Source organism: Dendrobates tinctorius, unplaced genomic scaffold, assembly GCF_039654945.1.
Source record: "Dendrobates tinctorius isolate UK_male_01 unplaced genomic scaffold, ASM3965494v1 ptg000048l, whole genome shotgun sequence".
NCBI classification, from domain to species: Eukaryota; Metazoa; Chordata; class Amphibia; order Anura; family Dendrobatidae; genus Dendrobates; species Dendrobates tinctorius.
The window spans coordinates 25,129,279-25,152,505 of NW_027361716.1; the positions used below are offsets into that span (position 1 = coordinate 25,129,279).

At 44.3% G+C, this 23,227-nt stretch overlaps 1 protein-coding gene across 2 annotated transcripts in view; it reads left to right on the top strand.

Moving 5' to 3' along the window:
* Positions 1–23,227, top strand: part of SPON1 (spondin 1) — a 744,565-nt gene that overhangs the window by 523,479 nt on the left and 197,859 nt on the right. The gene's annotated exons all lie outside the window — the stretch shown is intronic.

Genomic DNA, 23,227 nt, shown 5'->3' on the forward strand with positions numbered 1-23,227 from the left:
AAAACAGACCCAGACCATAACACTACAACCACATTTTACTGATAGTATGATATTCCTTTTCTGAAATGCTGTGTTACTTCTGCAACAGATGTAATGGGACATACACCTTCCAAAACGCTCAACATTTGACTTGTCATTCTACAGGGTTTTCTCCCAAATGTCTTGGGGATCATCAAGATGCTTTCTCACAACAAGACAAGCTTTATGTTCTTATTGCACAGCAGTGCTTTTCCTCTTGGTACTCTGCCATGCTGATCATTTTGCCCACTTTCTTTCTCATGATGAAGTCATGAACATTGACCTTAGCTGAAGCAAGTGAGGCCTGCAGTTCTTTGGATGTTGTTGTGGGGTCTTTTGTGACCTCTTGAATGAGTTGTCTCTGCGCACTTGGGTAGATATGGGCAGACACCTGGATGTTCGGGTTCGGGGGGTTTGGCCGAACAGTTACAAAAAGTTTGGGTTTGGGTACAAGAACAGGACCCGGAGTCAAACCCAGACCTCATTTACTTGAATTAGGGCCCAAACATCGAGTGTTTGCCACGCTGTCATATGCATGACAGCGCAGCAAACACCACTTCTGATCAGCGGCAAAAATCATCACTGCTGGTCAAACAGACACGGTTCCCACACTGTCAAATAACAGCGCAACCTCACAGCTGTGATCAGAGGTATAAAGTTTATTTCCGGTCACTGGTGTCAGATGATGGGAATACTGCTCCCATCAGCCGACTTCTGCTGCCGCTAATAACAGTAAGAAAACAAATTTTAGGAGGAAAAAGGGAGCAAACGAATCCAAGTAGTATAAAAAATATCAAATTCTTTATTAGATGTGAGCACAGACAACATATATAAATAACAAGCAAAGTTGCAGATGACAAATAGACATCAGTAACATTAAAGGCGGGCAAGGGTAAAGGAGATGACTGCACCTATACATATCATCAGCCATAGTAGTTTGTAAAATATACCGACATGCTTAAAGGCTGCCACAGGTACATAATAATCGCCATATAGGCTGAAAAAAGTTTTTTTCTCTAAGGGTGGCCAGCCAGTGTGCAGTCAGAAAAAAGGGGCTAACGGCGGTAAGCTAAATCAATAGTATTCATCATACATTACATCAAAGTCATAAAGGAGAAGCTTACCAGATGGTGCACAATTACCCCCAGCCGTGGATAAGACCCCCGACGTACATTTCGCGCTAAGGAGGCGCTTTCTCAAGGAGGCGCTTTCTCAAGGAGATGGGGCCGTAATGAGCTAAAGGATCTTATGTAGTCATGGTAACGGTCACATGCAAAGTCACGTGACCTGTGTCAACCAGTGAGAGTGGCCATAGCGGCGCATGTGCCGTGCCACCGCCAGGTCCTCCACCATGCAAACAGGCGTCCAGCGTCAGAGCGCACGCGCAGGGAAATGATCCCGGTGCCAGCGTCTGAGGCAGATAGACACCGGTTGCATGAGGAGGGCGAATGGGGAGCACAAACCACATGCGCACGGCCGATAACTGAACACACCTCCCACTTCTAGCAACAATTATTGGTGCATGTATAGCAACATAATCACATAGACAAGCCAAATATTAAAAACATACAAACACGCACAATTATTTTCATATAACAGGTGCGACACTGAGAACAAATAATAGGACAAGTAGCACAAGCATATTCAGACTATAATCAAAAAGCCGGAGAAAATGGATATCAAATAGACAAATCCACAAAAAATCCCCAATAGATCCATGATGTATATCTATATCTAGAGATATATCATATGTATATCTCTAGATTGTCCATACAGCTGTAGGGGACAGAAGAGTGGATCCATATACGGAATAATATCTTCACTAGTATTGTCAGTATTGTCCTATCAGCGTCGGCAACTGCCACGGCTGAGCAGGGTGACTTACCCACACTGCGGGAGAGCACGGGGACTAATACGGTAGTGAAGGTTTAAGCAGACAGGACCTGAGGCACGGAAAATAGTAAGGAGTACCAGGACCTACGAACATGGGACTGCAGGGGGCGGGGCTTAGCGTCCTACTACTGCAGATGATGTAATGTACCTACTGCAGGAATACTGTAGTAGAGGAGAGGAAAACGCAGGTCAGACAAGCAGAGGTCATACACGAGAGGGCGGTGCGGTAGCAAAGGGACGAGCAGAGAATAGTCAAGTCACAAGCAGAGTCATACACGTGAGGGCGGTGCGGTACAAGAGGGACAGGCAGAACTTGTAACAGGGACAGAACCGGATCAAAACCAAACAAGTAACAAGTTATCAGGCACAAGGCACACGTACACAAGAGGTCAACTAACTCAGCCGAGGGCAGGAGTATAACTGACACCAGACCTAGGTTCAGTGAGCATTAAATAGCCACCCTCTGCCAGAGAGAGGCAGAAACAATTAACCCCCTGTCTGACCAGGACGGGCCAAAGTGAAACCCCGTCCTGGATCATGACAGTACCCTCCTCTCAATGGGGGGCCATTGGACCCCAAGGTCTCTCAGGATACTTGGCGTGAAAGGCCCGGACCAACCGATCTGCATGAACCGATCGAGCAGGAACCCACGACCGTTCTTCAGGATCGTAGCCTTTCCAATGTACCAGATATTGAAGGGCACGACGGACCAACCTAGAGTCGACAGTTCGTTCCACCTCGTACTCAGACTGCCCGTCTACCAAAACCGGTGGCGGGGAAGCTGATGATCCCTCCCCACCGGACCTCACAGGTTTCAAAAGTGCCCTATGGAAAACATTGGGGATCTGTAGAGATGGCGGGAGACGCAACCGAAAAGCCACCGGGTTAACCGCTTCGGTAATTTCATAGGGACCTATAAACTTAGGTCCAAGCTTCGCAGAGGGGTCCTTGAGCCTTATATTCTTGGTAGATAACCATACCTTATCCCCAATCTGAAACACCGGTCATGCGGATCGTTTTTTGTCTGCAAAAAATTTAAATTTATCCTGGGCCTTCGTACTGTTACTCTGGACCTCCCGCCATACCTCCCCCAACCTCTGGATAGTCTTATCCGCCCCAGGACACCCAGAGTTCAAACGGAAAAATTCTCCAAAATGAGGATGAAACCCATTGTTGCAGAAAAAGGGAGATGTACCCATAGACTGGTTAATGCGGTTGTTAAATGCAAACTCGGCCAACGGTAACACAGAACACCAATCATCCTGTCGGGCTGAGGTCAAGCAACGCAGAATTTGCTCCAGAGACTGATTGGTCCGCTCGGTCTGCCCATTAGTCTCTGGATGATAAGCGGATGAAAAGGACAGACCAATACCCAACCTCTTACAAAAAGCCCTCCAAAATCTGGAAACAAATTGCACTCCTCTATCAGACACCACATTCAAGGGTACCCCATGCAACCGCACCACATGCTCAACAAACAATCTGGACAATGTTTCCGCATTAGGTAGAGCTGCCAAAGGTACAAAATGTGCCTGCTTACTAAACCTGTCCACCACAACCCAAATTACGGTATTACCCTTGGAGGGGGGAAGGTTGGTGATGAAGTCCATGGTCTCCCAGGAATTGGCAGTGATACTAATTCCCCAGCCGGCCGGATATGGGGGGTTTTTGCACGGGCACAAACATCACATGCAGACACATATTCCCCAACATCAGAGGCTAAAGAAGACCACCAGAATACTCTAGCAATGGCCTTCCGGGTAGCCGAGATCCCTGGATGTCCACCCAGAACTGAGTCATGGAACTCCCAGAGGACCTTGAGACGAAACTGAGCTGGCACGAAAAGTTTATCCACCGGCTTAGCCGGAGGTGCAAGAGACTGGACTATCCGAATCTCCCGTTCCAACATATTAGAAACACCTGCCACCACCACCCCAGGCTGAAAAATGGAGGATGGAGGTTCGGGGGAGGTACACTGGATCTAGACTGCGTGACAAGGCATCAGCTCTGACATTTTTGGATCCTGGCCGAAAAGTGATCGAGAAGTTGAATCGGGAAAAAAAAATTGACCATCTAGCCTGTCTGGGAGTCAACCTTTGAGCTGACTCAATGTAAGCTAGGTTTTTGTGGTCCGTAATTACGGTTATAGGATGGACAGCCCCCTCCAAAAAATGCCTCCATTCTTCAAAGGCCAACTTTACGGCCAGAAGTTCTCGATTCCCAACTTCATAGTTTCTCTCCGCAGGGGAAATTTCTTCGAGAAAAAGGTGCAAGGTCTCAAATTGGTCAAAGTGGCGGGTCCCTGGGACAATACCGCCCCCACCCCCACCTCTGAGGCATCCACCTCAACAATAAATGGTTCAGACGGGTCCGGTTGAATAAGAACCGGAGCAGACATGAAACATTTTTTTAAAAACTGAAACGCCGCTATCGCTGCGGCTGACTAATTCTTGATATCGGCCCCCTTTTGAGTCACGTCTGTGAGGGATTTAACCACCTGTGAGAACCCCCTTATAAATTTGCAAAAATAATTGGCGATTCCTAGGAAACGCTGCAGAGCCTTCAAATCTCAAGGTTGAACCCACTCGACAATGGCCTGCACCTTATTAGGATCCATGCGATACCCTTCAGCAGACACAATGAACCCCAGAAAAGACAGTTCCTGAACAAAAAATAAACATTTCTCTAGTTTCGCAAAGAGACAGTTCTCCCGAAGCCTTTGGAGAACTGCCCGAATATGACCAATGTGAGCCTGTTTATCAGGAGAGTAGATCAATATGTCATCCAAATACACCACCATAAAACGTCCAATAAAATCAGAGAACACGTGATTTATGAAATTTTGGAAGACCGCTGGACCATTGGTCAGACCGAAAGGCATGACCAAATTTTCAAACAACCCTTCAGTAGTGAGAATGTCAGAGACACCGCACTACACTTGCTCATAGAGCCAGTGCGCGTGTCCTGAGTACAGAAGCAGTGCTAAACGAGGTACAGGAGGGATAAACAGACGGGAGGTCAGACAAAGCCAAAGGTCATACACAGGATCACAGTACAGTACCAGGGATGAGACAGCGGATAATCAGGGCCAAGCAGAGATCAAAACCAAACAGACATAGGTGGTACCAGGCAGAATCCAAAGCGATATCCAGGAAACAGACCGAGTCATACACAGAGAATCAAGTAACCAGAACATAGCACTAACACACTCAGGGCTCACCACACAATGCCAAGGGCGAAAGTATAACTGACAGGGATGGGAGCATCCTGAGGCTATAAGAAGCCTCCCCCAGAACCAGGGAGAGGCCACAATCATAGCCCCAGGTGTGCAGGTAAGCCTGCACCGGGACCACAACCTTTAACCCCAGAAATGCCAGTCATCAGTACTGGTTCCATACATTAACCCCACGTGTGCGAGTCAAACCCGCACTGAGATCATGACAGAGAAAAGCAGTTTTCCACTCATCATCTTCCCAGACTTGGATAAGGTTATACGCTCCCCATAGATCTATGTTGTGAGTTCATTTTCCCCTTCACCGTTGATGTCTGATGAACTCCCTCTGCTGGTGAAGAGAGGTAGTGAAATTGATTGGGATGGGAAAAACCTGTCATCTGAACAGGCGGAGCGTGATTGGACACCCGGAATCACTGAGTGGATATAAGGCAGCTGATGCTCTGCAAGGGTGCTGGTGATCCTTTCTGCTCTGAGCTCTTGCAAACCAGTTCAGTACCTGTCTTCTGAAAGCTAAGTTTTTGCTCTCTTATTTTTCCATGAGATTGTGTCTGTTTACTTAGTGTTTGTGTTCTGCCTGCCCTTGTTGGTTCAGGCTGAGCTCCATTTTTGTCTCTGGTCAAGTTGATCTTTTGCTCAGTCTTCAGAATATACCAGAGTGCTGATATAGTGATTTTGAAGTCTAGCGACTTCAGGGCCTTTTTTTCCTATCAGACGGTTGGGACATTTTTGTAGGGTTTTTTGCGGATTGCAGCCAGCATCTTTTCTGTCCTGTCCTGCCTAGTTAATTGGGCCCCATCGTTTGCTCAACCTGTCTTTCTGTCTGTGTTTGTGTTTTCATCTGCTTTTCACCGACAATACATGTTGGGGGCTGTCTATTGCTTTGGGGTCTGCTCTGGGGCAGTTTAGATTTCCCCTTTCTTTCTTTAGGCTTATTTAGTTCTCCGGCTGTGAACGAGGGGTCTAGGGCACCGTAGGAACCCCCCACGGCTAGTGTTAGTTGTGTGAATAGGATCAGGGGTCTGCAATCCAATAGCTACCAACCTCTCCGGTTTTCTGGACTTAGCTTGTATTTTTGTTTTTTCCTCCTTCGGTGACTCATTCATAGCAGATCTAATTTCGAAAACCACTTCGCTCCGGACAACTGGATGTACGTATAAATCAGGAATAAGTGGGAGGGGAAACGTATTTCTCACAGTTATCTTATTTAACTCACGAAAATCGAGGCATGGGCGTAAACCACCCTCTTTTTTCTTTACGAAAAAGAACCCCGCCGCCACGGGAGAAACAGAAGGACAAATATGTCCCTTACAGAGACTCTTGGAAATGTATTCCTTCATCGCAGCCCGTTCTGGACCTGAAAGGTTATACAAGTGGGCCTTGGGCAATTTAGCACCTGGAACCAGGTCAATGGCACAATCAAATGGGTGGTGTGGTGGTAAAACCTCAGCCTCCTTTTCGGAGAAAACGTCCGTATAGTCTTTTAGGTACTCCGGAATACCTTCCAGACCCACGGACGACACAGACACAGTAACAAGACATTTTTCAGAACAATAGGGACCCCATTTAACAATGTCCCGAGATTCCCAATTAATAACAGGATTATGTAATTGTAACCAGGGGAACCCCAACACCAGTCCCGCAGGCAGGTTGTCCATAAAAAAACATGAAATATGTTCCTGGTGCAAGGAACTCACTTTAAGGAGAAACTCTTCTGTACGAAATATGACATCATTCTTAGCCAGTGGTGTTTTGTCAATGGCAACAACGTGAATAGGAGTCTCCAACCTAACTGTCCCTATCTTACACCTGGACACCAAGTCAGAGTCAAAAAAGTTCACCCAGGCTCAGTCGCTTGCAGGTTGTTGGACAAGAAGGGCAATCCTTTTTCCAATGTCCGGAATCGCCACAGAAAAAACAGCACTTTCCCAAGCACCGTTGTCTCTTTCCTTTCTCCTTGAAGTCGATGGTTCCCATCTTCATGGTTTCCAATGTAAGACTGGCTCCCCTTCCTTGAGAAAATAATGGGGTTTCAACCTGCATCACTCCCCTGGCCCGTAGCCTGCGATCCATTCGGATGGCTTGTGTCATAGCCTCCTCCAGGGAATCAGGCAGAGGGTGGAGAGCCAAGGCATCTTTCAGATGTTCAGACAGGCCTCTACGGAACAAACCCTGGAGGGCGGCATAATTCCAGCAGACCTCAGCACACCAGCGTCTGAACTCTGGGCAGAACCACTCGGCTGAGTGCTTCCCCTGACACACACTCATCACCCTGTCCTCAGCCATACGCATCCGATCATGCTCATCATAAATATGCCCCAAGGACTCAAAAAATGCATCCACAGTCATGCGCTCAGGGGCAGTGGTAGGAAGGGAGAAAGCCCAAGTCTGGGGAGCTCACCTTAACAGAGACATAATTACCCCTACACTCTGACTTTCATCCCACGAAGAGTGTGGTCTCAGTGAAAAAAAAATGCTTACAGCCCTCCTTGAACACTTTGAATTCCCTTCTATCTCCAGAAAAAGTATCCGGTAACTTAACCGGAGATTCAGGGGAAATTACTGTAACCTCCCGAGCCCCTGATGATAAAACCCCCTGCACAGTGTCAGCGATCAGCTGCTGAGACTGAGCCAGGGCTAGTTGTTCCCCCAGGAGTCTCTGAGACATCTGAGTCAGGTGCTTTACCTGCTCAGAAAGAGCATTCATAGGATCCATCATACACACAGGAGAAGGGGAGCAGAGAAAAAAAATGGTAACAGTCAGTTATAATGTCGGGATCCTGTCAGCGTCGGCAACTGCCACGGCTGAGCAAGGTGACTTACCCACACTGCGGGAGAGCACGGGGACCAATACGGTAGTGAAGGTTTAAGCAGACAGGACCTGAGCCACGGAAAATAGTAAGGAGTACCAGGACCTACGATCATGTGACTGCAGGGGGCGGGGCTTAGCGTCCTACTACTGCAGATGATGTAATGTACCTGCTGCAGGAATACTGTAGTAGAGGAGAGGAAAACGCAGGTCAGACAAGCAGAGGTCACACACGAGAGGGCGGTGCGGTACCAAAGGGACGAGCAGAGAATAGTCAAGTCACAAGCAGAGTCATACACGAGAGGGCGGTGCGGTACAAGAGGGACAGGCAGAACTCGTAACAGGGACAGAACCGGATCAAAACCAAACAAGCAACAAGTTATCTGGCACAAGGCACACGTACACAAGAGGTCAACTAACTCAGCCGAGGGCAGGAGTATAACTGACACCGGACCTAGGTTCAATGAGCATTAAATAGCCACCCTCTGCCAGAGAGAGGCAGAAAAAATTAACCACCTGTCTGACCAGGACGGTCCAAAGCGAAACCCCATCCTGGATCATGACAAGTATAACAAGTCAGACCGGCAATGAGTCCAGAAGGAACATCCACAGTGCAGGTCCCAGGAAGAACCCATTAATTCAAAACAGCCACAAATTAACCCCTTCGCCCCAAGGGTGGTTTGCACGTTCATAACCGGGCCAATTTTTACAATTCTGACCACTGTCCCTTTATGAGGTAATAACACTGAAACGCTTCCATGGATCATGGTGATTCTGACATTGTTTTCTTGTGACATATTGTACTTCATGTTAGTGGTAAAATTTCATTCATATATCTTGCGTTTATTTGTGAAAAAAACGGAAATTTGGCGAAAATTTTGAAAATGTCGCAATTTTCCAACTTTGAATTTTTATGCCCTTAAATCACAGAGGTACAGCACACAAAAATCTTAATAAGTAACATTTCCCACATGTTTACCTTACATCAGCACAATTTTGGAACCAAAGTTTTTTTTTGTTAGGAAGTTATAAGGGTTAAAAGTTGACCAGCGATTTCTCATTTTTACAACACCATTTTATTTTTACGGACCACATCACATTTGAAGCCACTTTGAGGGGTCTATATATAGAAAATACCCAAAAGTGACAACATTCTAAAAACTGAACCCCTCAAGGTGCTCAAAACCACATTCAAGAAATGTATTAACCCTTCAGGTGCTTCACAGGAATTTTTTGAATATTTTTAAAAAAATTAACATTTAACTTTTTTTCACAAAAAAAATAATTCAGGTTCAATTTTTTTTATTTTACCAAGGGTAAAAGGAGAAATTGGACTGCAAAAGTTATTGTGCAATTTGTCCTGAGTACGATGATACTTGATATGTGGGGGGGAACCACTGTTTCGGCGCATGGCAGAGCTCAGAAGGGAAGGAGCGCCGTTTGACTTTTTCAATGCAAAATTGGCTGGAATTCTGATCGGACGCCATGTTACTCTTGGAGAGCCCCTGATGTACCTAAACAGTGGAAACCCCCCACAATTGACCCCATTTTTGAAACTAGACCCCCCAAGGAACTTATCTAGAAATGTGATGAGAACTTTGAACCCCCAAGGGCTTCACTGAAGTTTATAACGTACAGCAGTACAATTAAAAAATCATATTTTTTCCACAAAAATGATCTTTTCACCCTCAATTCTTACTTTCCCAAGGGTAACAGGACCCTAAAAGTTATTGTGCAATTTGTCCTGAGTACGCTGATACCCCACATGTGGGGGTAAACCACTATTTGGGCGCATGGCAGAGCTCGGAAGGGAAACAGCGCCATTTGACTGTTTTGGCTGGAATTGAGATCGGACACCATGTCGCGTTTGGAAAGCCCCTGATGTACCTAAACAGTGGAATCCCCCCACAAATTACACCATTTTGGAAACTAGACCCCCTAAGGAACTTATCTAGGTGTGTGGTGAGCACTTTAAACTCTCCCAGTGCTTCACAGAAGTTTATAACGCCCGGGCGTGAAAATAAAAAAATCATATTTTTTCCACAAACATGTTCATTTAGTCCCCATTTTTTATTTTCCCAAGGGTACCTGGAGAAAATGGACCCCAAAAGTTGTTGTCCAATTTTTCCTGAGTACCCTGATACCCCATATGTGGGAGAAAACTACTGTATGGGCACATATCAGGGCTCGGAAGGGAAGTAGTGACGTTTTGGAATGCAGACTTTGATGGAATGGTCTACGGGTGTCATGTTGCCTTTGGAGAGCCCCTAATGTACCTAAACAGTGGAAACCCCCCACATATGACCCCATTTTGGAAACTAGACCCCCTAAGGAACTTATCTAGGTGTGTGGTGAGCACTTTGAACTCCCCCAGTGCTTCACAGAAGTTTATAACCCCCGGGTGTGAAAATAAAAAAATCGTATTTTTTCCACAAACATGATCATTTAGTCCCCAATTTTTTTATTTTCCCAAGGGTACCAGGAGAAAATGGACCCCAAAAGTTGTTGTCCAATTTGTCCTGAGTACCCTGATACCCCATATGTGGGAGAAAACTACTGTATGGGCACACGTCGGGGCTCGGAAGGGAAGTAGAGATGTTTTGGCGTGCAGACTTTGATGGAATGCTCTGCGGGTGTCATGTTGCCTTTGGAGAGCCCCTGATGTACCTAATCAGTGGAAACCCCCCACAATTGACACCATTTTGGAAATTAGACCCCCTAAGGAACTTATCTAGATGTGTGGTGAGCACTTTGAACCCCCAAGGGCTTCACAGAAGTTTATAACGTTCGGGCGTGAAAATAAAAAAATCATATTTTTTTCCTACAAAAATGATATTTTTGCCCCCAATTTTTTATTTTCCTAAGGGCAACAGGAAAATAGGACCCCAAAAGTTGTTTTGCAATTTGTCCTGAGTAGGCTGATACCCCATATGTGGGGGTAAAACACTGTTTGGGCGCATGGCAGAGCTTGGAAGGGAAGGCGAACCATTTGACTTTTTCAGCACAGAATTGGCTGGAATTGAGATCAGATGCCATTTTGCGTTTGGAGAGCACCTGATGCGCCCAAACAGTGGAAACCCCCCCAATTCTAACTCCAACCCCAACAAACCCCTAACCCTAATCTCAGCCCCAACCCTAGCCCCAACCCTAGCCCTAACCCTAATGGGAAAATGGAAATAAATACATTTTTTTAATTTTATTATCTTTCCTTAACTAAGGGGGTGATAACGGGGGGTTTGATTTACTATTTATGGCTGTTTTTATTTTTGGCAGCTGTCACACGCTAAAAGACGCTTTTTATTGTAAAAATAGTTTTTGCATCACCACATATTGAGAGCTATAATTTTTCCGTATTTTGACCCACTGAGTCATGTGAGGTCTTATTTTTTGCAGGACGAGTTGACGTTTTTATTTGTATCATGTTCTGGCACGTGACATTTTTTGATCGCTTTTTATTCTGATTTTTGGGACGCAGAATGAACAAAAACCAGCGTTTCATGAATTTCTTTTGGGGGGGTGCGTTTACAACGTTCCACGTGCGTTAAAATTGATTAAGCGGTTTTATTCTTCGGGTCAGTACGGTTACAGCAATACCTCATTTAGGTCTTTTTTTATGTTTTGGCGCTTTTATGCAATAAAAACAATTTTATATAAAAAATAATTATTTTTGCATCGCTTTATTCTGCGAGCTATAACTTTTTTACTTTTTCTCTGATGAAGCTGTGTCATGGCTCGTTTTTTGCAGGACAAGATGACGTTTTCAGCAGTACCATGGATATTTATATGCGTCTTTTTGATCGCGCGTTATTGCACTTTTTGTTCGGTGGTATGATAGTAAATCATTATTTTTTGCTTCGTTTTTTATTTTTATTTTTTAAGGGGTTCGCTAAAGGGGTTAACTAATGGGACAGTTTTATAGGGCAGTTCGTTATGGATGCGGCGATACCAAATTTGTGTACTTTTATTGTTTTGTTTTTTTTTTATTTCCAAAAAATGAATTTATTAGGGAATATATATATATTTTTTTATTTATTTAGCGATTTTTTTAAAAATTATTTTTACACCTTTTTTTTTTAACTTTATTAGGTTGTCCCAGGGGGGACATCACTGTCCTGTGACAGATCGCTGATCTGTCACATCACAGATCACTGTGACAGATCAGCAATCTGTCACAGGCAGTGCAGAAGGCTTCCTCATGCCTGCGCTTTGCAGGCACTGAGGAAGCCAGCTCCCTGCGGGCCCCCGAAGGTCCCCGTCACCATCTTGGATCCGGGGACCTGCAGGGAAAGAGCCCCCTTCAGCAGCGCTGCACATTGCGCTGCTGTGGGGGGCTCAGGGAAGCACGGAGGGAGCCCCCTCCCTGCCGATGCTTCCCTTTAACCCCCGGTACACCGCGATCGTGTTTGATCGCGGTGTGCAAGGGGTTAACGTGTCGGTGGCGGTCCGTGACCGCCCCTGACGCATAGTTCCGGGTGTCAGCTGTGATAATCAGCTGATACCCAGCGGCGTTCACCACGTGGGCACCGCTGATCGCGCTAGACGTACTATCCCGTCCATGGGCATAGGGGCCCGGGTCCCATGGATGGGATAGTGCGTCTAATGTCATAAAGGGGTTAAAAAATACTAGGGTGAAAAAAACACACAAAGAGTTAAAAACAATAAAATAACCACGGAAATAGGGGAAATGTATACAATGGTGGATGCAGGAGAGGCACAAAAAGGCACGACTATAAAAAGGAAACAAAACTTAGGGACTCATTGAGACCTTTCGGAGTCACCGTATCCAAGGTGACAATCCATTTAGTCTCTCTTTGGGCCAAAATCTTCTTATAGTTCCCTGCTCTAACCCCCAGATGGATACAGTCGATCCCTCTCACTATAAATGTTTGAGGATCACAATTGTGAAACATTTTAAAGTGGCGAGGGATCGTCTTGAGGTTAGAAGAATCGGCCACCGTCTTGGCCGCCCGGATGTCCCGCACATGCTCACGCACTCTCACACGCAATTCTCTTGAAGTCAAGCCAACGTATATCATGGGGCACCCACACGTCGCATAATATATGACATTAGTGCTGCCACATGATATACGCTGGACAATCTGGAATTCTTTAGAGCCATCTGAGGTGTGGAATGTAGAGCATCGCAGGACATTCGAGCAGGCAAGGCACTGGCCGCAATGGATAGATCCAGCGATCGGGCCCCTAGAACCAAACGGATTAGTCCGTGGTGGAACATAATGGCTCCTAACAAGAAGATCTTTTAAATTTTTTGACCTTCATCATAGGACGATCTCCAGTGGTCGAACGCAACGATGGTTCGGAGCTCAAAATGGCCCAATGTTTAGATAAAATCTCCCTCATATGGTCCCACTCATGATTAAAAGTTGAAATAAATCGAATGGGGCCAATAGAACCAGACATACCCCTCCCAACACTTCTACCGCCGCTATCCACCCGGGGGTATAACAAATCCCTACATGCCGTTCTCCTCGCCCTGCTGTATTCCCTCCCTATACACCTGTTACTATATCCTCGGTCCTGAAACCGTGCCCGCAAATTGCGAGCACGGTTTTCAAATCTATCGTTTGTGGAGCAGATTCGCCTCATCCTTAGAAACTGCCTGACCGAGATGGCTCTGATAGTAGAAAAGTTGTGCGCAGATTCAGCGTGCAACAAAGCATAACTGAGGTCGACTTTCTGTAGACGTCAGTCTGGATATGGCAAACATGATCCACCTCCAGAGTGACGTCCGGAAAGTCGATAGACTTAAAATCATACCTAAAGGTAAGTTTAATACCAAAGTCATTGACATTAAGCCACGCCATGAACTCACCAAGCTGCTGCACCGTCCCATCCCAAAAGAACAATATATCATCAATATAGCAGTGCCAGCACAGCACACGGGAAGTGTCCGGCGCGCCCCCGTCGCCAAAAATGAATCTCTCCCACGATCTGAGGAAGAGATTAGCGTACGAAGGCATGTAGGCCGCTCCCATGGTGATGCCGCACCGCTGAAGATAAAACTGATCCTTAAATACAAAAAAATTATGGGTAAGGACAAAGTGCAACAGCTCGACGAGCAACTCACACAAAGATCCATCCAGGTCGGACATACCCAGGAAGAGGCAAACCGCATCCAGACCAAGGGCATGATCGATACAGGTGTACAGGGATTCGACATCGGCAGTGATGATGAGAGTATGAGAATCAACAAGGATGCCATCGACCCTCGTAAAGACGTCCGTCGTGTCCTTAATGTATGAGGGCAATAATTCAACTAAAGGTTTCAGGTAGTAATCCAAAAACTTACATACCGGGTCACATAAACCCTCAATACCGGACACGATCGGACGCCCCGGAGGGTCGGCGACGTCCTTGTGTATCTTGGGCAGGAGGTAGAAGGTGGGTGTCTTAGGATTCCTGACCATTAACCCCTCAAAAACTGCCTTTGTAATGATATCATCCAACGCACGAACTAAGATGCGCTGGAGTGTGAGCGAGAAGGAGGAAGTTGGATTATATGACAGCTTTTCATAGGTGTAAGAATTTTTAAGCTGTCTGTATACCACGCGTTCGTACATATTTACAGGCCAGACCACGATGTTTCCCCCCCTTGTCGGCGGGTTAAACAATACTCCTGGCATACTTTAGATTGCAATTCTGAAATTGCCCGTCGTTGTTTGTAAGTTAGATTGTCGTGTCTCCGCCGCAAGGATAATTTTTTAAAATCCTCTGTAACCAGTTTGGTAAATATGTCAATGGCGGGACTTAGTGTCAAGGGGGGAACCTCGTAGATCTAGGCACAATATTTGGAGGAAACTTACCCCGAATGGGTGATGTTTGTTCCTCCAAGAGATCCTCTAGAGCGCGAAGAGCCTCCCTCTCGCTCTCACTCATCATCTCTTTGCTCGCATCCTTATGGTGAAGTTTTTGCAACAAAAGTTTCCTTGAAAACAGGTGGAGGTCCTTTAACGCTACAAAATAATTAAAGGAGTTAGTGGGGGAAAAGGTCAGACCCTTACTTAGAACTTCCAATTGGGGTTGAGTGAGACCTTATGAGGAAAGATTAATCACCTGGAGACCAGCGGTGGAACCTTCTGGATGACTACATCCCATAGCGCTTTTATTTTTGGCAGATTCACGTGTTACCACCCGTCTTGCAACATGATCATATGTGGAATTCCCACTAGGGTGTGAGGACTGTGATGAATGGTCCTCATCCCCAGAAACATTAGATTTAGTTGATGCTGATCTTGACCTAAAACGTGACATATTTCTGTAGAATTGACGGGAACGTTCGTTAGGATTGTGCCATCTATAGGCTCTAGAGGCTGTCTTATCCTGTATATCTCTTTTAAGTTTTTTGGTCTTTAGAGTCTGGATATCTAAAACCCACTTTTGAAGGTCAGTATCCAGCTCGTCATTAAATTTCTTTAAAAGGTCACCAGTGAGATCCTTCTGTAGTTCAACCTGCAAAATCTCGATCTCACTCTCAAGGGTATTCAAGGTCCTTAAGTCATATGATTTCAATAGCTCAAGAAAGCCTCTAGAGCAGGTATTAGCCAAATCCTCCCATTTATCCTTGAAATCATCATCTTGGATCCGAAAGGAGGGGAAGACTTGAATGCGCAACCACCTCGGGATCAAACTTTTTTGAATATATCTATCTAAAAATTCATAATTCCACCAGACACGTGTGCGTTTTCTCAATAACTCCCTAAACCTCGCCATAGTGCCCTGTAGATCTCTACTGCATCCACCATTAACCCCATCGCTGCCATCCTGAAAGGCATCATTAAGTTGTGCATGCCATGTGCGATCCCGCGCACGGAAATCCATAGTAGGGCTAGAAAAATCTGTGAAAAACACAGAAAACAAGATTAGAAATAAACATGAGCCCAATACTTTCAAAAAACCACAATGCAGCAATCCATGGAAATAAACCGCCATAGTACTATTAAGTTCTGCTCCATAAGCATGCAAATTTTAGGAGGAAAATTGGGAGCAAACGAATCCAAGTAGCATAAAAAATATCAAATTCTTTATTAGATGTGAGCACGAACAACATATATAAATAGCAGGCAAAGTTGCAGATGACAAATAGACACCAGTAACAGAAAAGGCGGGCAAGGGTAAAGGAGATGACTGCACCTATACATAACATCAGCCACAGTAGTTTGTAAAATATACCGACATGCTCAAAGGCTGCCACATAATAATCGCCGTATAGGCTGAAAAAAGTTTTTTTTCTCTAAGGGTGGCCAGCCAGTGTGCAGTCAGAAAAAAGGGGCTAACGGTGGTAAGCTAAATCGATAGTATTCATCATACATTACATCAAAGTCATAAAGGAGAAGTTTACCAGATGGTGCACAATTACCCCCAGCCGTGGATAAGACACCCGACGTACGTTTCGCGCTAAGGAGGCGCTTTCTCAAGGAGATGGGGCCGTAATGAGCTAAAGGACCTTATGTAGTCATGGTAACGGTTACATGGAAAGTCACGTGACCTGTCTCAACCAATGAGAGCGGCCATAGCAGCGCATGCGCCATGCCACCGCCATGTCCTCCACCATGCAAACAGGCGTCCAGCGTCAGAGCGCACGCGCAGGGAAATGATCCCGGCGCCAACGTCTGAGGCAGATAGACACCGGTCACATGAAGAAGACGAATGGGAAGCACAAACCACATGCGCACGGACGAGAACTGAACACACCTCCCACTTCTAACAACAATTATTGGTGCATGTATAGCAACATAATCACATAGACAAGCCAAATATTAAAAACATACAAACACGCACAATTATATTCATATAACAGGTGCGACAATGAGAACAAATAATAGGACAAGTAGCACAAGCATATTCAGATTATAATCAAAAAGCCGTAGAAAATGGATATCAAATAGACAAATCCACAAAAAATCCCCAATAGATCGATGATGTATATAGAGATTGTCCATAAAGTACATCTGTAGGGGACAGAAGAGTGGATCCATATCCGGAATAATATCTTCACTAGTATAACATGTCAGACCAGCAGCGAGTCCAGAAGGAACATCCACAGTGCAGGTCCCAGGAAGATCCCATTAATCCAAAACAGCCACAAATTAAAAAATACTAGGGTGAAAAAAACACAAAGAGTTAAAAACAATAAAATAACCACGGAAATAGGGGAAATGTATATAATGATGGATGCAGGAGAGGCACGAAAAGGCACGCCTATAAAAAGGAGCAGGTGGTGGCTGATGGGAGTTTTCATTAGCCGGCTCCTGCGCTATAAATAAATAAAAAGTAAAAAAAACTGCGTGAGTTCCCCTGTATTTTTGATAACTAGCTGGGCAAAACTCACACCCGGGGCTGCAACCCTCAGCTGTCAGCTTCAGCAAGGCTGGTTATCAAGAATAGAGGGGTCTCCACTCCATATTTTTTAATTATTTTTCCTGGTGAAGTAGGTTTTCGGTATGGACGCCGAACTATACTGTTCGGGTTCGCACATCTTTACTCTTGGGTAATTTTGGTCAGCCAGTCACTCCTGGCAAGGTTTACCACTGTTCCATGTTTTCACCATTTGGCGATAATGGCTCTCACTGTGTTTCACTGGAGTCCCAAAGCTTTAGAAATGGCTTTATAACTTTTTCCACACTGATAGACCTCAATTGCTTTGTTTTTCATTTGCTCCAGAATTTCTTCGGATCGCTACATGATGTCTAGCTTTTGATGATCTTTAAGTCTACTTCACTTTGTGAAGCATGTCCTATTTAAGTGATTTCTTGATTGAAAACAGGTGTGGCGGTAATCAGATCTGGGTGTGGCTATGGAATTTGAACTCAGCTTCCCAAAGATGTGATAAACTACAGTTAAATTATGTTTTAATGGGGGAACAATCACTTTTTCACACAGTGCCCTGTAGGATTGAATTTCCTTTCCTCTTAATAATAAAGACCTTCATTTAAGAACTACATTTTGTGTTTATTTGAGTTATATTTGTCTAATATTTAAATTTGAGTGTGACAAACATGCAAACGAATAGGAAATCAGAAAGGGGGCAAACACTTTTTCCACACCATTATATAGGGCAATATAGATAGGGCAATATAAATAGGATGTTCATTAGGCAATAGGAATGGCATTGGCATTAACATAGTAACGTAGTCCACCATAGTTTTGTGCACCTCTGAAAGGAAGGACAACACTGAACAGAGGCCAGATGGAGTCCAGAGTATCTCTGCTGCCTCATTATAGTGAATGGATCCCTCAGGGATTTCGTCTGTCACGTAGCTCGGAGATTTAGATGGAAATCCCAAAGTATGTGCTCAGCGTAGAGCGATGGATAAATGTGATCATAAATGTTATGAAAAATGTTCTCAATAAAAGCTTCAACTCAATCCACAAAAAAGTCCCCACTCAGGTCTGTCTTCTGTTGACAGAAATATTGGAGGCTTCCACATTACTGGTAGCACAAAGCCTCTGGAAAAGCCAAAAGAAATTCAGCAAATTCTGTGCTCCCAAATCCAAATGCCCCCTCCCTTCGGAGCCCCAGTGTGCATAAACCATCTTTAGCATTCACATTTGCCAGGAGCATAATTTCCAAAATTGGGTCACTTGGGGGGAATCTGCTCTCTAGCACTTAAGGGGCTCTATATATGGAGTCTGCAAACTATTCAAGGAAAATCTGCTCTCCAGGAGGCAAATAGCGCTCCATCCCTATTGAGATTCTCCGCATGGCTAAACAGTACTGTACAGCCACATATGGTGTATTTTCATATTCAGCAGAAATTGTGGGACACATTGTGGTGACAGTTTTACCCACTTCTTGTGTGAAAATGTTAAATCTGGGGCTAAAGCAAAATTTTTGTGGTAAAAATTTAATTATTTTTTCTTCACTGCCCAATGGTATAAAATTCTGTGACAAACCCTTGGTAGCAATATGATCATTTCATCCTTAAGTTAATTCATTGAGAGGTGTAGTTTTAAAAATGGGGCCACTTATGGGGCGATCTACTGTTCTGGCACCTCAGGGGCTCTCCCAGTGGGTCATGGCACCTTCAAACCATAATAGTAAAATCTGCACTATAATATGGCGTTCCTTCCCTTTTTAGCTTAGCACTGTGCCTTAAAAGTAGTTTTTACCCACACATGGGGTATTGACACACTCAGGAGAAATTGCACAGCATATTATTGGGTCCATTTTCTCCTGTTACCCTTGAGAAAATAAAAAATTGGGGGCTAAAAGAAAAATTTTGTGGGAAAAATGTGTTTTCTTTAATTTTCTTAGCTCTGTTATAAACTTCTGTAAAGCACCTGGTGGTTAAAGGTGCTCGCCACACATCTAGATAAGTTCCTTGGGGGGTCTAGTTTCCAAAATGATATCACTTGTGGGGAGTTTCCACTGTTTAGGCACATCAGAGACCCTATAAAAGTGACATGGCATCCAATTTTGTGTTCAAAAAGTCAAACCTTTCTCCTTCCCTTTCGGGTCCTGCTGTGCGCCCAAACAGTGGTCTTGCTTCACACATGGGATACCGGCAAACTCAGGAGAAATTGCACAACTGTTGTGGTCCATGTTCTCCTGCTATCTTTCTTAAAATAAAAACATTTTGTGCTAAAATATGATTTTTGAGGAAAAAAATGTGATTTTTAATTTTCACAGCTCTGTGAAGCACCTGGGGGTTCAAGGTGCTTACCATGCATCTAAATACATTCCTCTAGTCTAGTTTCCCTTGGGTCTAGTTTCCAAAATGGGGTCACTTGTGGGAGATTTCCACTGTTTAGGCACATCAGGGATTCTTCAAATGCGACATGGTGTCCCATCTCAATTTCAGCCAATTTTGCATTGAAAAAGTCAAACGGCGCTCAACATATTGGGTATCAGCATACTCAGGACAAATTGCACAACAACTTTTGTGGTCCAATTTCTCCTGTTACCCTTGGGAAAAAAAATTGGGGGCCAAAATATAATTTTTTGTGGAAAAAATATGATTTTTTATTTTCACGGTTCTACGTTGTAAACTTCTGTGAAGCACTTGAGGGTTCAAAGTGCTTACCACACATCTATATAAGTTCCATGGGGGGTCTAGTTTCCAAAATGGGGTCACTTATTGGGGATTTCCACTGTTTAGGTAAATCAGGGACTCTTCAAACACGACATGGCATCAGCTATCGATTCCAGACAATTTTACGTTCAAAACCTCAAATGGTGCTCCTTTCCTTCTGAGCCTTGCCGTGCGCCTAAAGTGTGGTCTTCCTCCTCACATGGGGTATCAGTGTACTCAGGAGAAATTGCACAACAAATATTGTGGTTCATTTTCTCCTGATACCCTTAACAAAATAAAAAATTGTGTCCGAAGTAAAATTTTTGTGAAAAAAAGTTGAATGTTAATTTTTTCCTTCCAGGTTGCTTCAATTCTTGTGAAGCACCTGAACGGTTAATAATCTTTTTTGAATGTGGTTTTGAACACCTTGAGGGGTGCAGTTTTTAGAATGTCACTTTTGGGTATTTTCAGTCATACAGACCCCCAAAGTGACTTCAAATGTGAGGTGGTCCCTAAAAAATGGTTTTGTAAATTTTGTTGAAAAAAATGATGTAAATGCTTAAGCCCTCCAAAAATGAGAAAAGTATTAAAGGAGTGATACCTTTATTGGCTAACCAAAGAAATTATATTAGTTGAAGTTCCACCCAACCATCAAGCTTACCCTTAACTTTTCAAAGTCCCAAATCCATTTTCTAGACACGACCATATACATCAAAGACAATACCTTTACAAACGTCTATTTACCATAAACCCACAGGATGTCCGGCATACCTGAGATGGAACAGCTTTCATCCAAGACACACAAAAAAATCAATAATCTGCAATCAAGCTCTAAAGGGCCTGTCACACTAAGAGATATCGCTAGCAATATCGCTATAACTAGTGACGTTATAGCGAAATTGCTAGTGATATCGCTGTGTCTGATACTTACCTACGACCCGCTCCCCCGCTGGTTATCGCTGATCGCGCGAGAACGTTCAGGACTGTTTCTCGTCGTCAGCTTCCTGCAGCTCTTCCTGCTGTGAGGACAAGCGACGTGTAGAGCCAGGCAGGAGGACGCAGGATCGCCTGGTGTGACAGGTAAGTAGCGACCCCCATCCCCAGCGATGTCGCTAGTGAGATCTGCCTATGTGGCAGCTGACTAGCGACCACTTAGCGATGTGCCAGCGATCCTGACCGCGTCATATCACTGGTTGGGATCGCTGGTACATCGCTAAGTGTGACAGTACCTTAAGGTACATTTGGATCTGTTCACACAACGAGGATAGAAAACTACACCTACTATCACTGAGGAAAACATTCCTACAACAAGGGTATCTATCATCCACTTGTAATTGACGAACAGATCCACAGAGCTGCAAGGATCCCAAGAAGCAGCCTCCTGGATTACAAACAGAAGGAGGACAACATCAGGGTTCCCCTTGAGGTCATTTACAACCCCCACATGAACCTTTTAAGGAAAATTGGCGCTGACCTCCAACCCATATTCCACAGAGACCACAGATTGAAAGAAATATTCCCAGAACTGCCACTGCTCTCCTACAAACAGCCTCCCAACCTCCCACTTGTCAGAAGTGTCCTCGCAGCACCATCAGAGACCGGCACAGTCCTCTGTAACAGTAAGAAATTCAAGACCTGCACCCACATATCACCAACAGATAAAGTCCCCATACCCAACACAAATCAGGACTATAAGATCATGGACTCTTCTTCATGTACTTCCTCCAATGTAGTGTACATGATACAGTGTACAAGGTGCAATGCAGGGACAAAACTCGGGGAAACTAAACAAAAACAAGGATGAATCAGCATACACATATGATAAAAAATGAGCTGGACACACCTGTAGGAATGCGCTTATCTAGACCTGGACACAGTATGGCAGATCTAAAAGTCCAAACATTGAATGGTCACTTTAATAGTGACAGAGAGAGAAAAATATGGGAGTTCAAATTTATAAATATGTTTCAATTGCTAACAGTGGGACACAATTTGACACCTGGATTCATGACTAAATACATGGACACAGTTCACACCGCCAAAAGAATGTCTCCAGATGTCTAATAGAACACTTCCAGTTCTCAGCTCTATAAGAAGTTCTTCAGATGTCTAATAGAACTTCCACCTCATCTGCTTGTATAACAAAAAACCTAATTTGATTTCCTTGGCCTATCTCTAGCAAGCATCACCTCATGTATTTGTGTAATTCCTATTTAAATGTTGCCAGTAATTCACTTATATATATATTTAGCCTGATGAAGGGGCCTTCTGAGCCCTGAAAGCTTGCAAATATAATCTCTCTGGTTAGCCAATAAAGGTATCACTCCTTTAATACTTTTCTCAGTTTTTTGGGACATAAGTATTTGCATTGATTTTTCTGGCTAACACAGTAACACAATATTATTTTGTATTGTACATCATTGAAAAAATGAGAAATCGCTGGTCAAATTTTAACCCTTATAACTTCATAAAAAAAATTATGGTTAAAAAATTGTGCTGATGTAATGTAGACATGTGGGACATGTAGACATGTGGGAAAGGTTATTAAACTTGGGGTTATTTAGTTTGGTTTAGTTATTTTAGTTTAGTTTATCTGTCAGTTGCAATCCGTGAAAAAGGCGGAGAACGGATCCATGTCCATTGAGATACTAACGGGTACCACCGGACCGTTGTTTTGACAGATCCGCCGAAGTCTGGATTTTAAAGGAACCGCAACCAAGGAAGGGAGAGAGAGAGAGATTCTCCGCTCTCCGAAACGGCATTTCATAGTTAAGATGCTTCCCGGCGTGAAGCTTCCGGGCATGCGCACTGCAATATAGCGGACCGTCAAAGAAAAAAAACGTTGCAGTGTCCGTCCCATCCACCTGGGAGACGCTGAAATCTTGGTGGATCCGTCAAAAAACGGGTGGGACGGATGAACGTCAGTCAAGATCTGCCACTAATGTAAGTCTATGGGGGGAAAAAACGGATCCGCCTCTTTTTTGGCGGATCCGATTTTTTCAAAAATTGGCGGATTTTGACTGACGTCAAAAAGCGGAAGTGTGAAACAGGCCTTAGGGGTGATCTTATTACAATGTATAAATATATGAGGGGACAGTACAAAGATCTTTTTACTCTTAGGCCTGTGACGGGAACAAGGGGGCTTCCTCTATGTCTGGAGGAAAGAAGGTTTAATCATAATCACAGACACAGATTCTTTACTGTAAGAGCAGTGAGACTATGGAACTCTCTGCCGTATGAGTT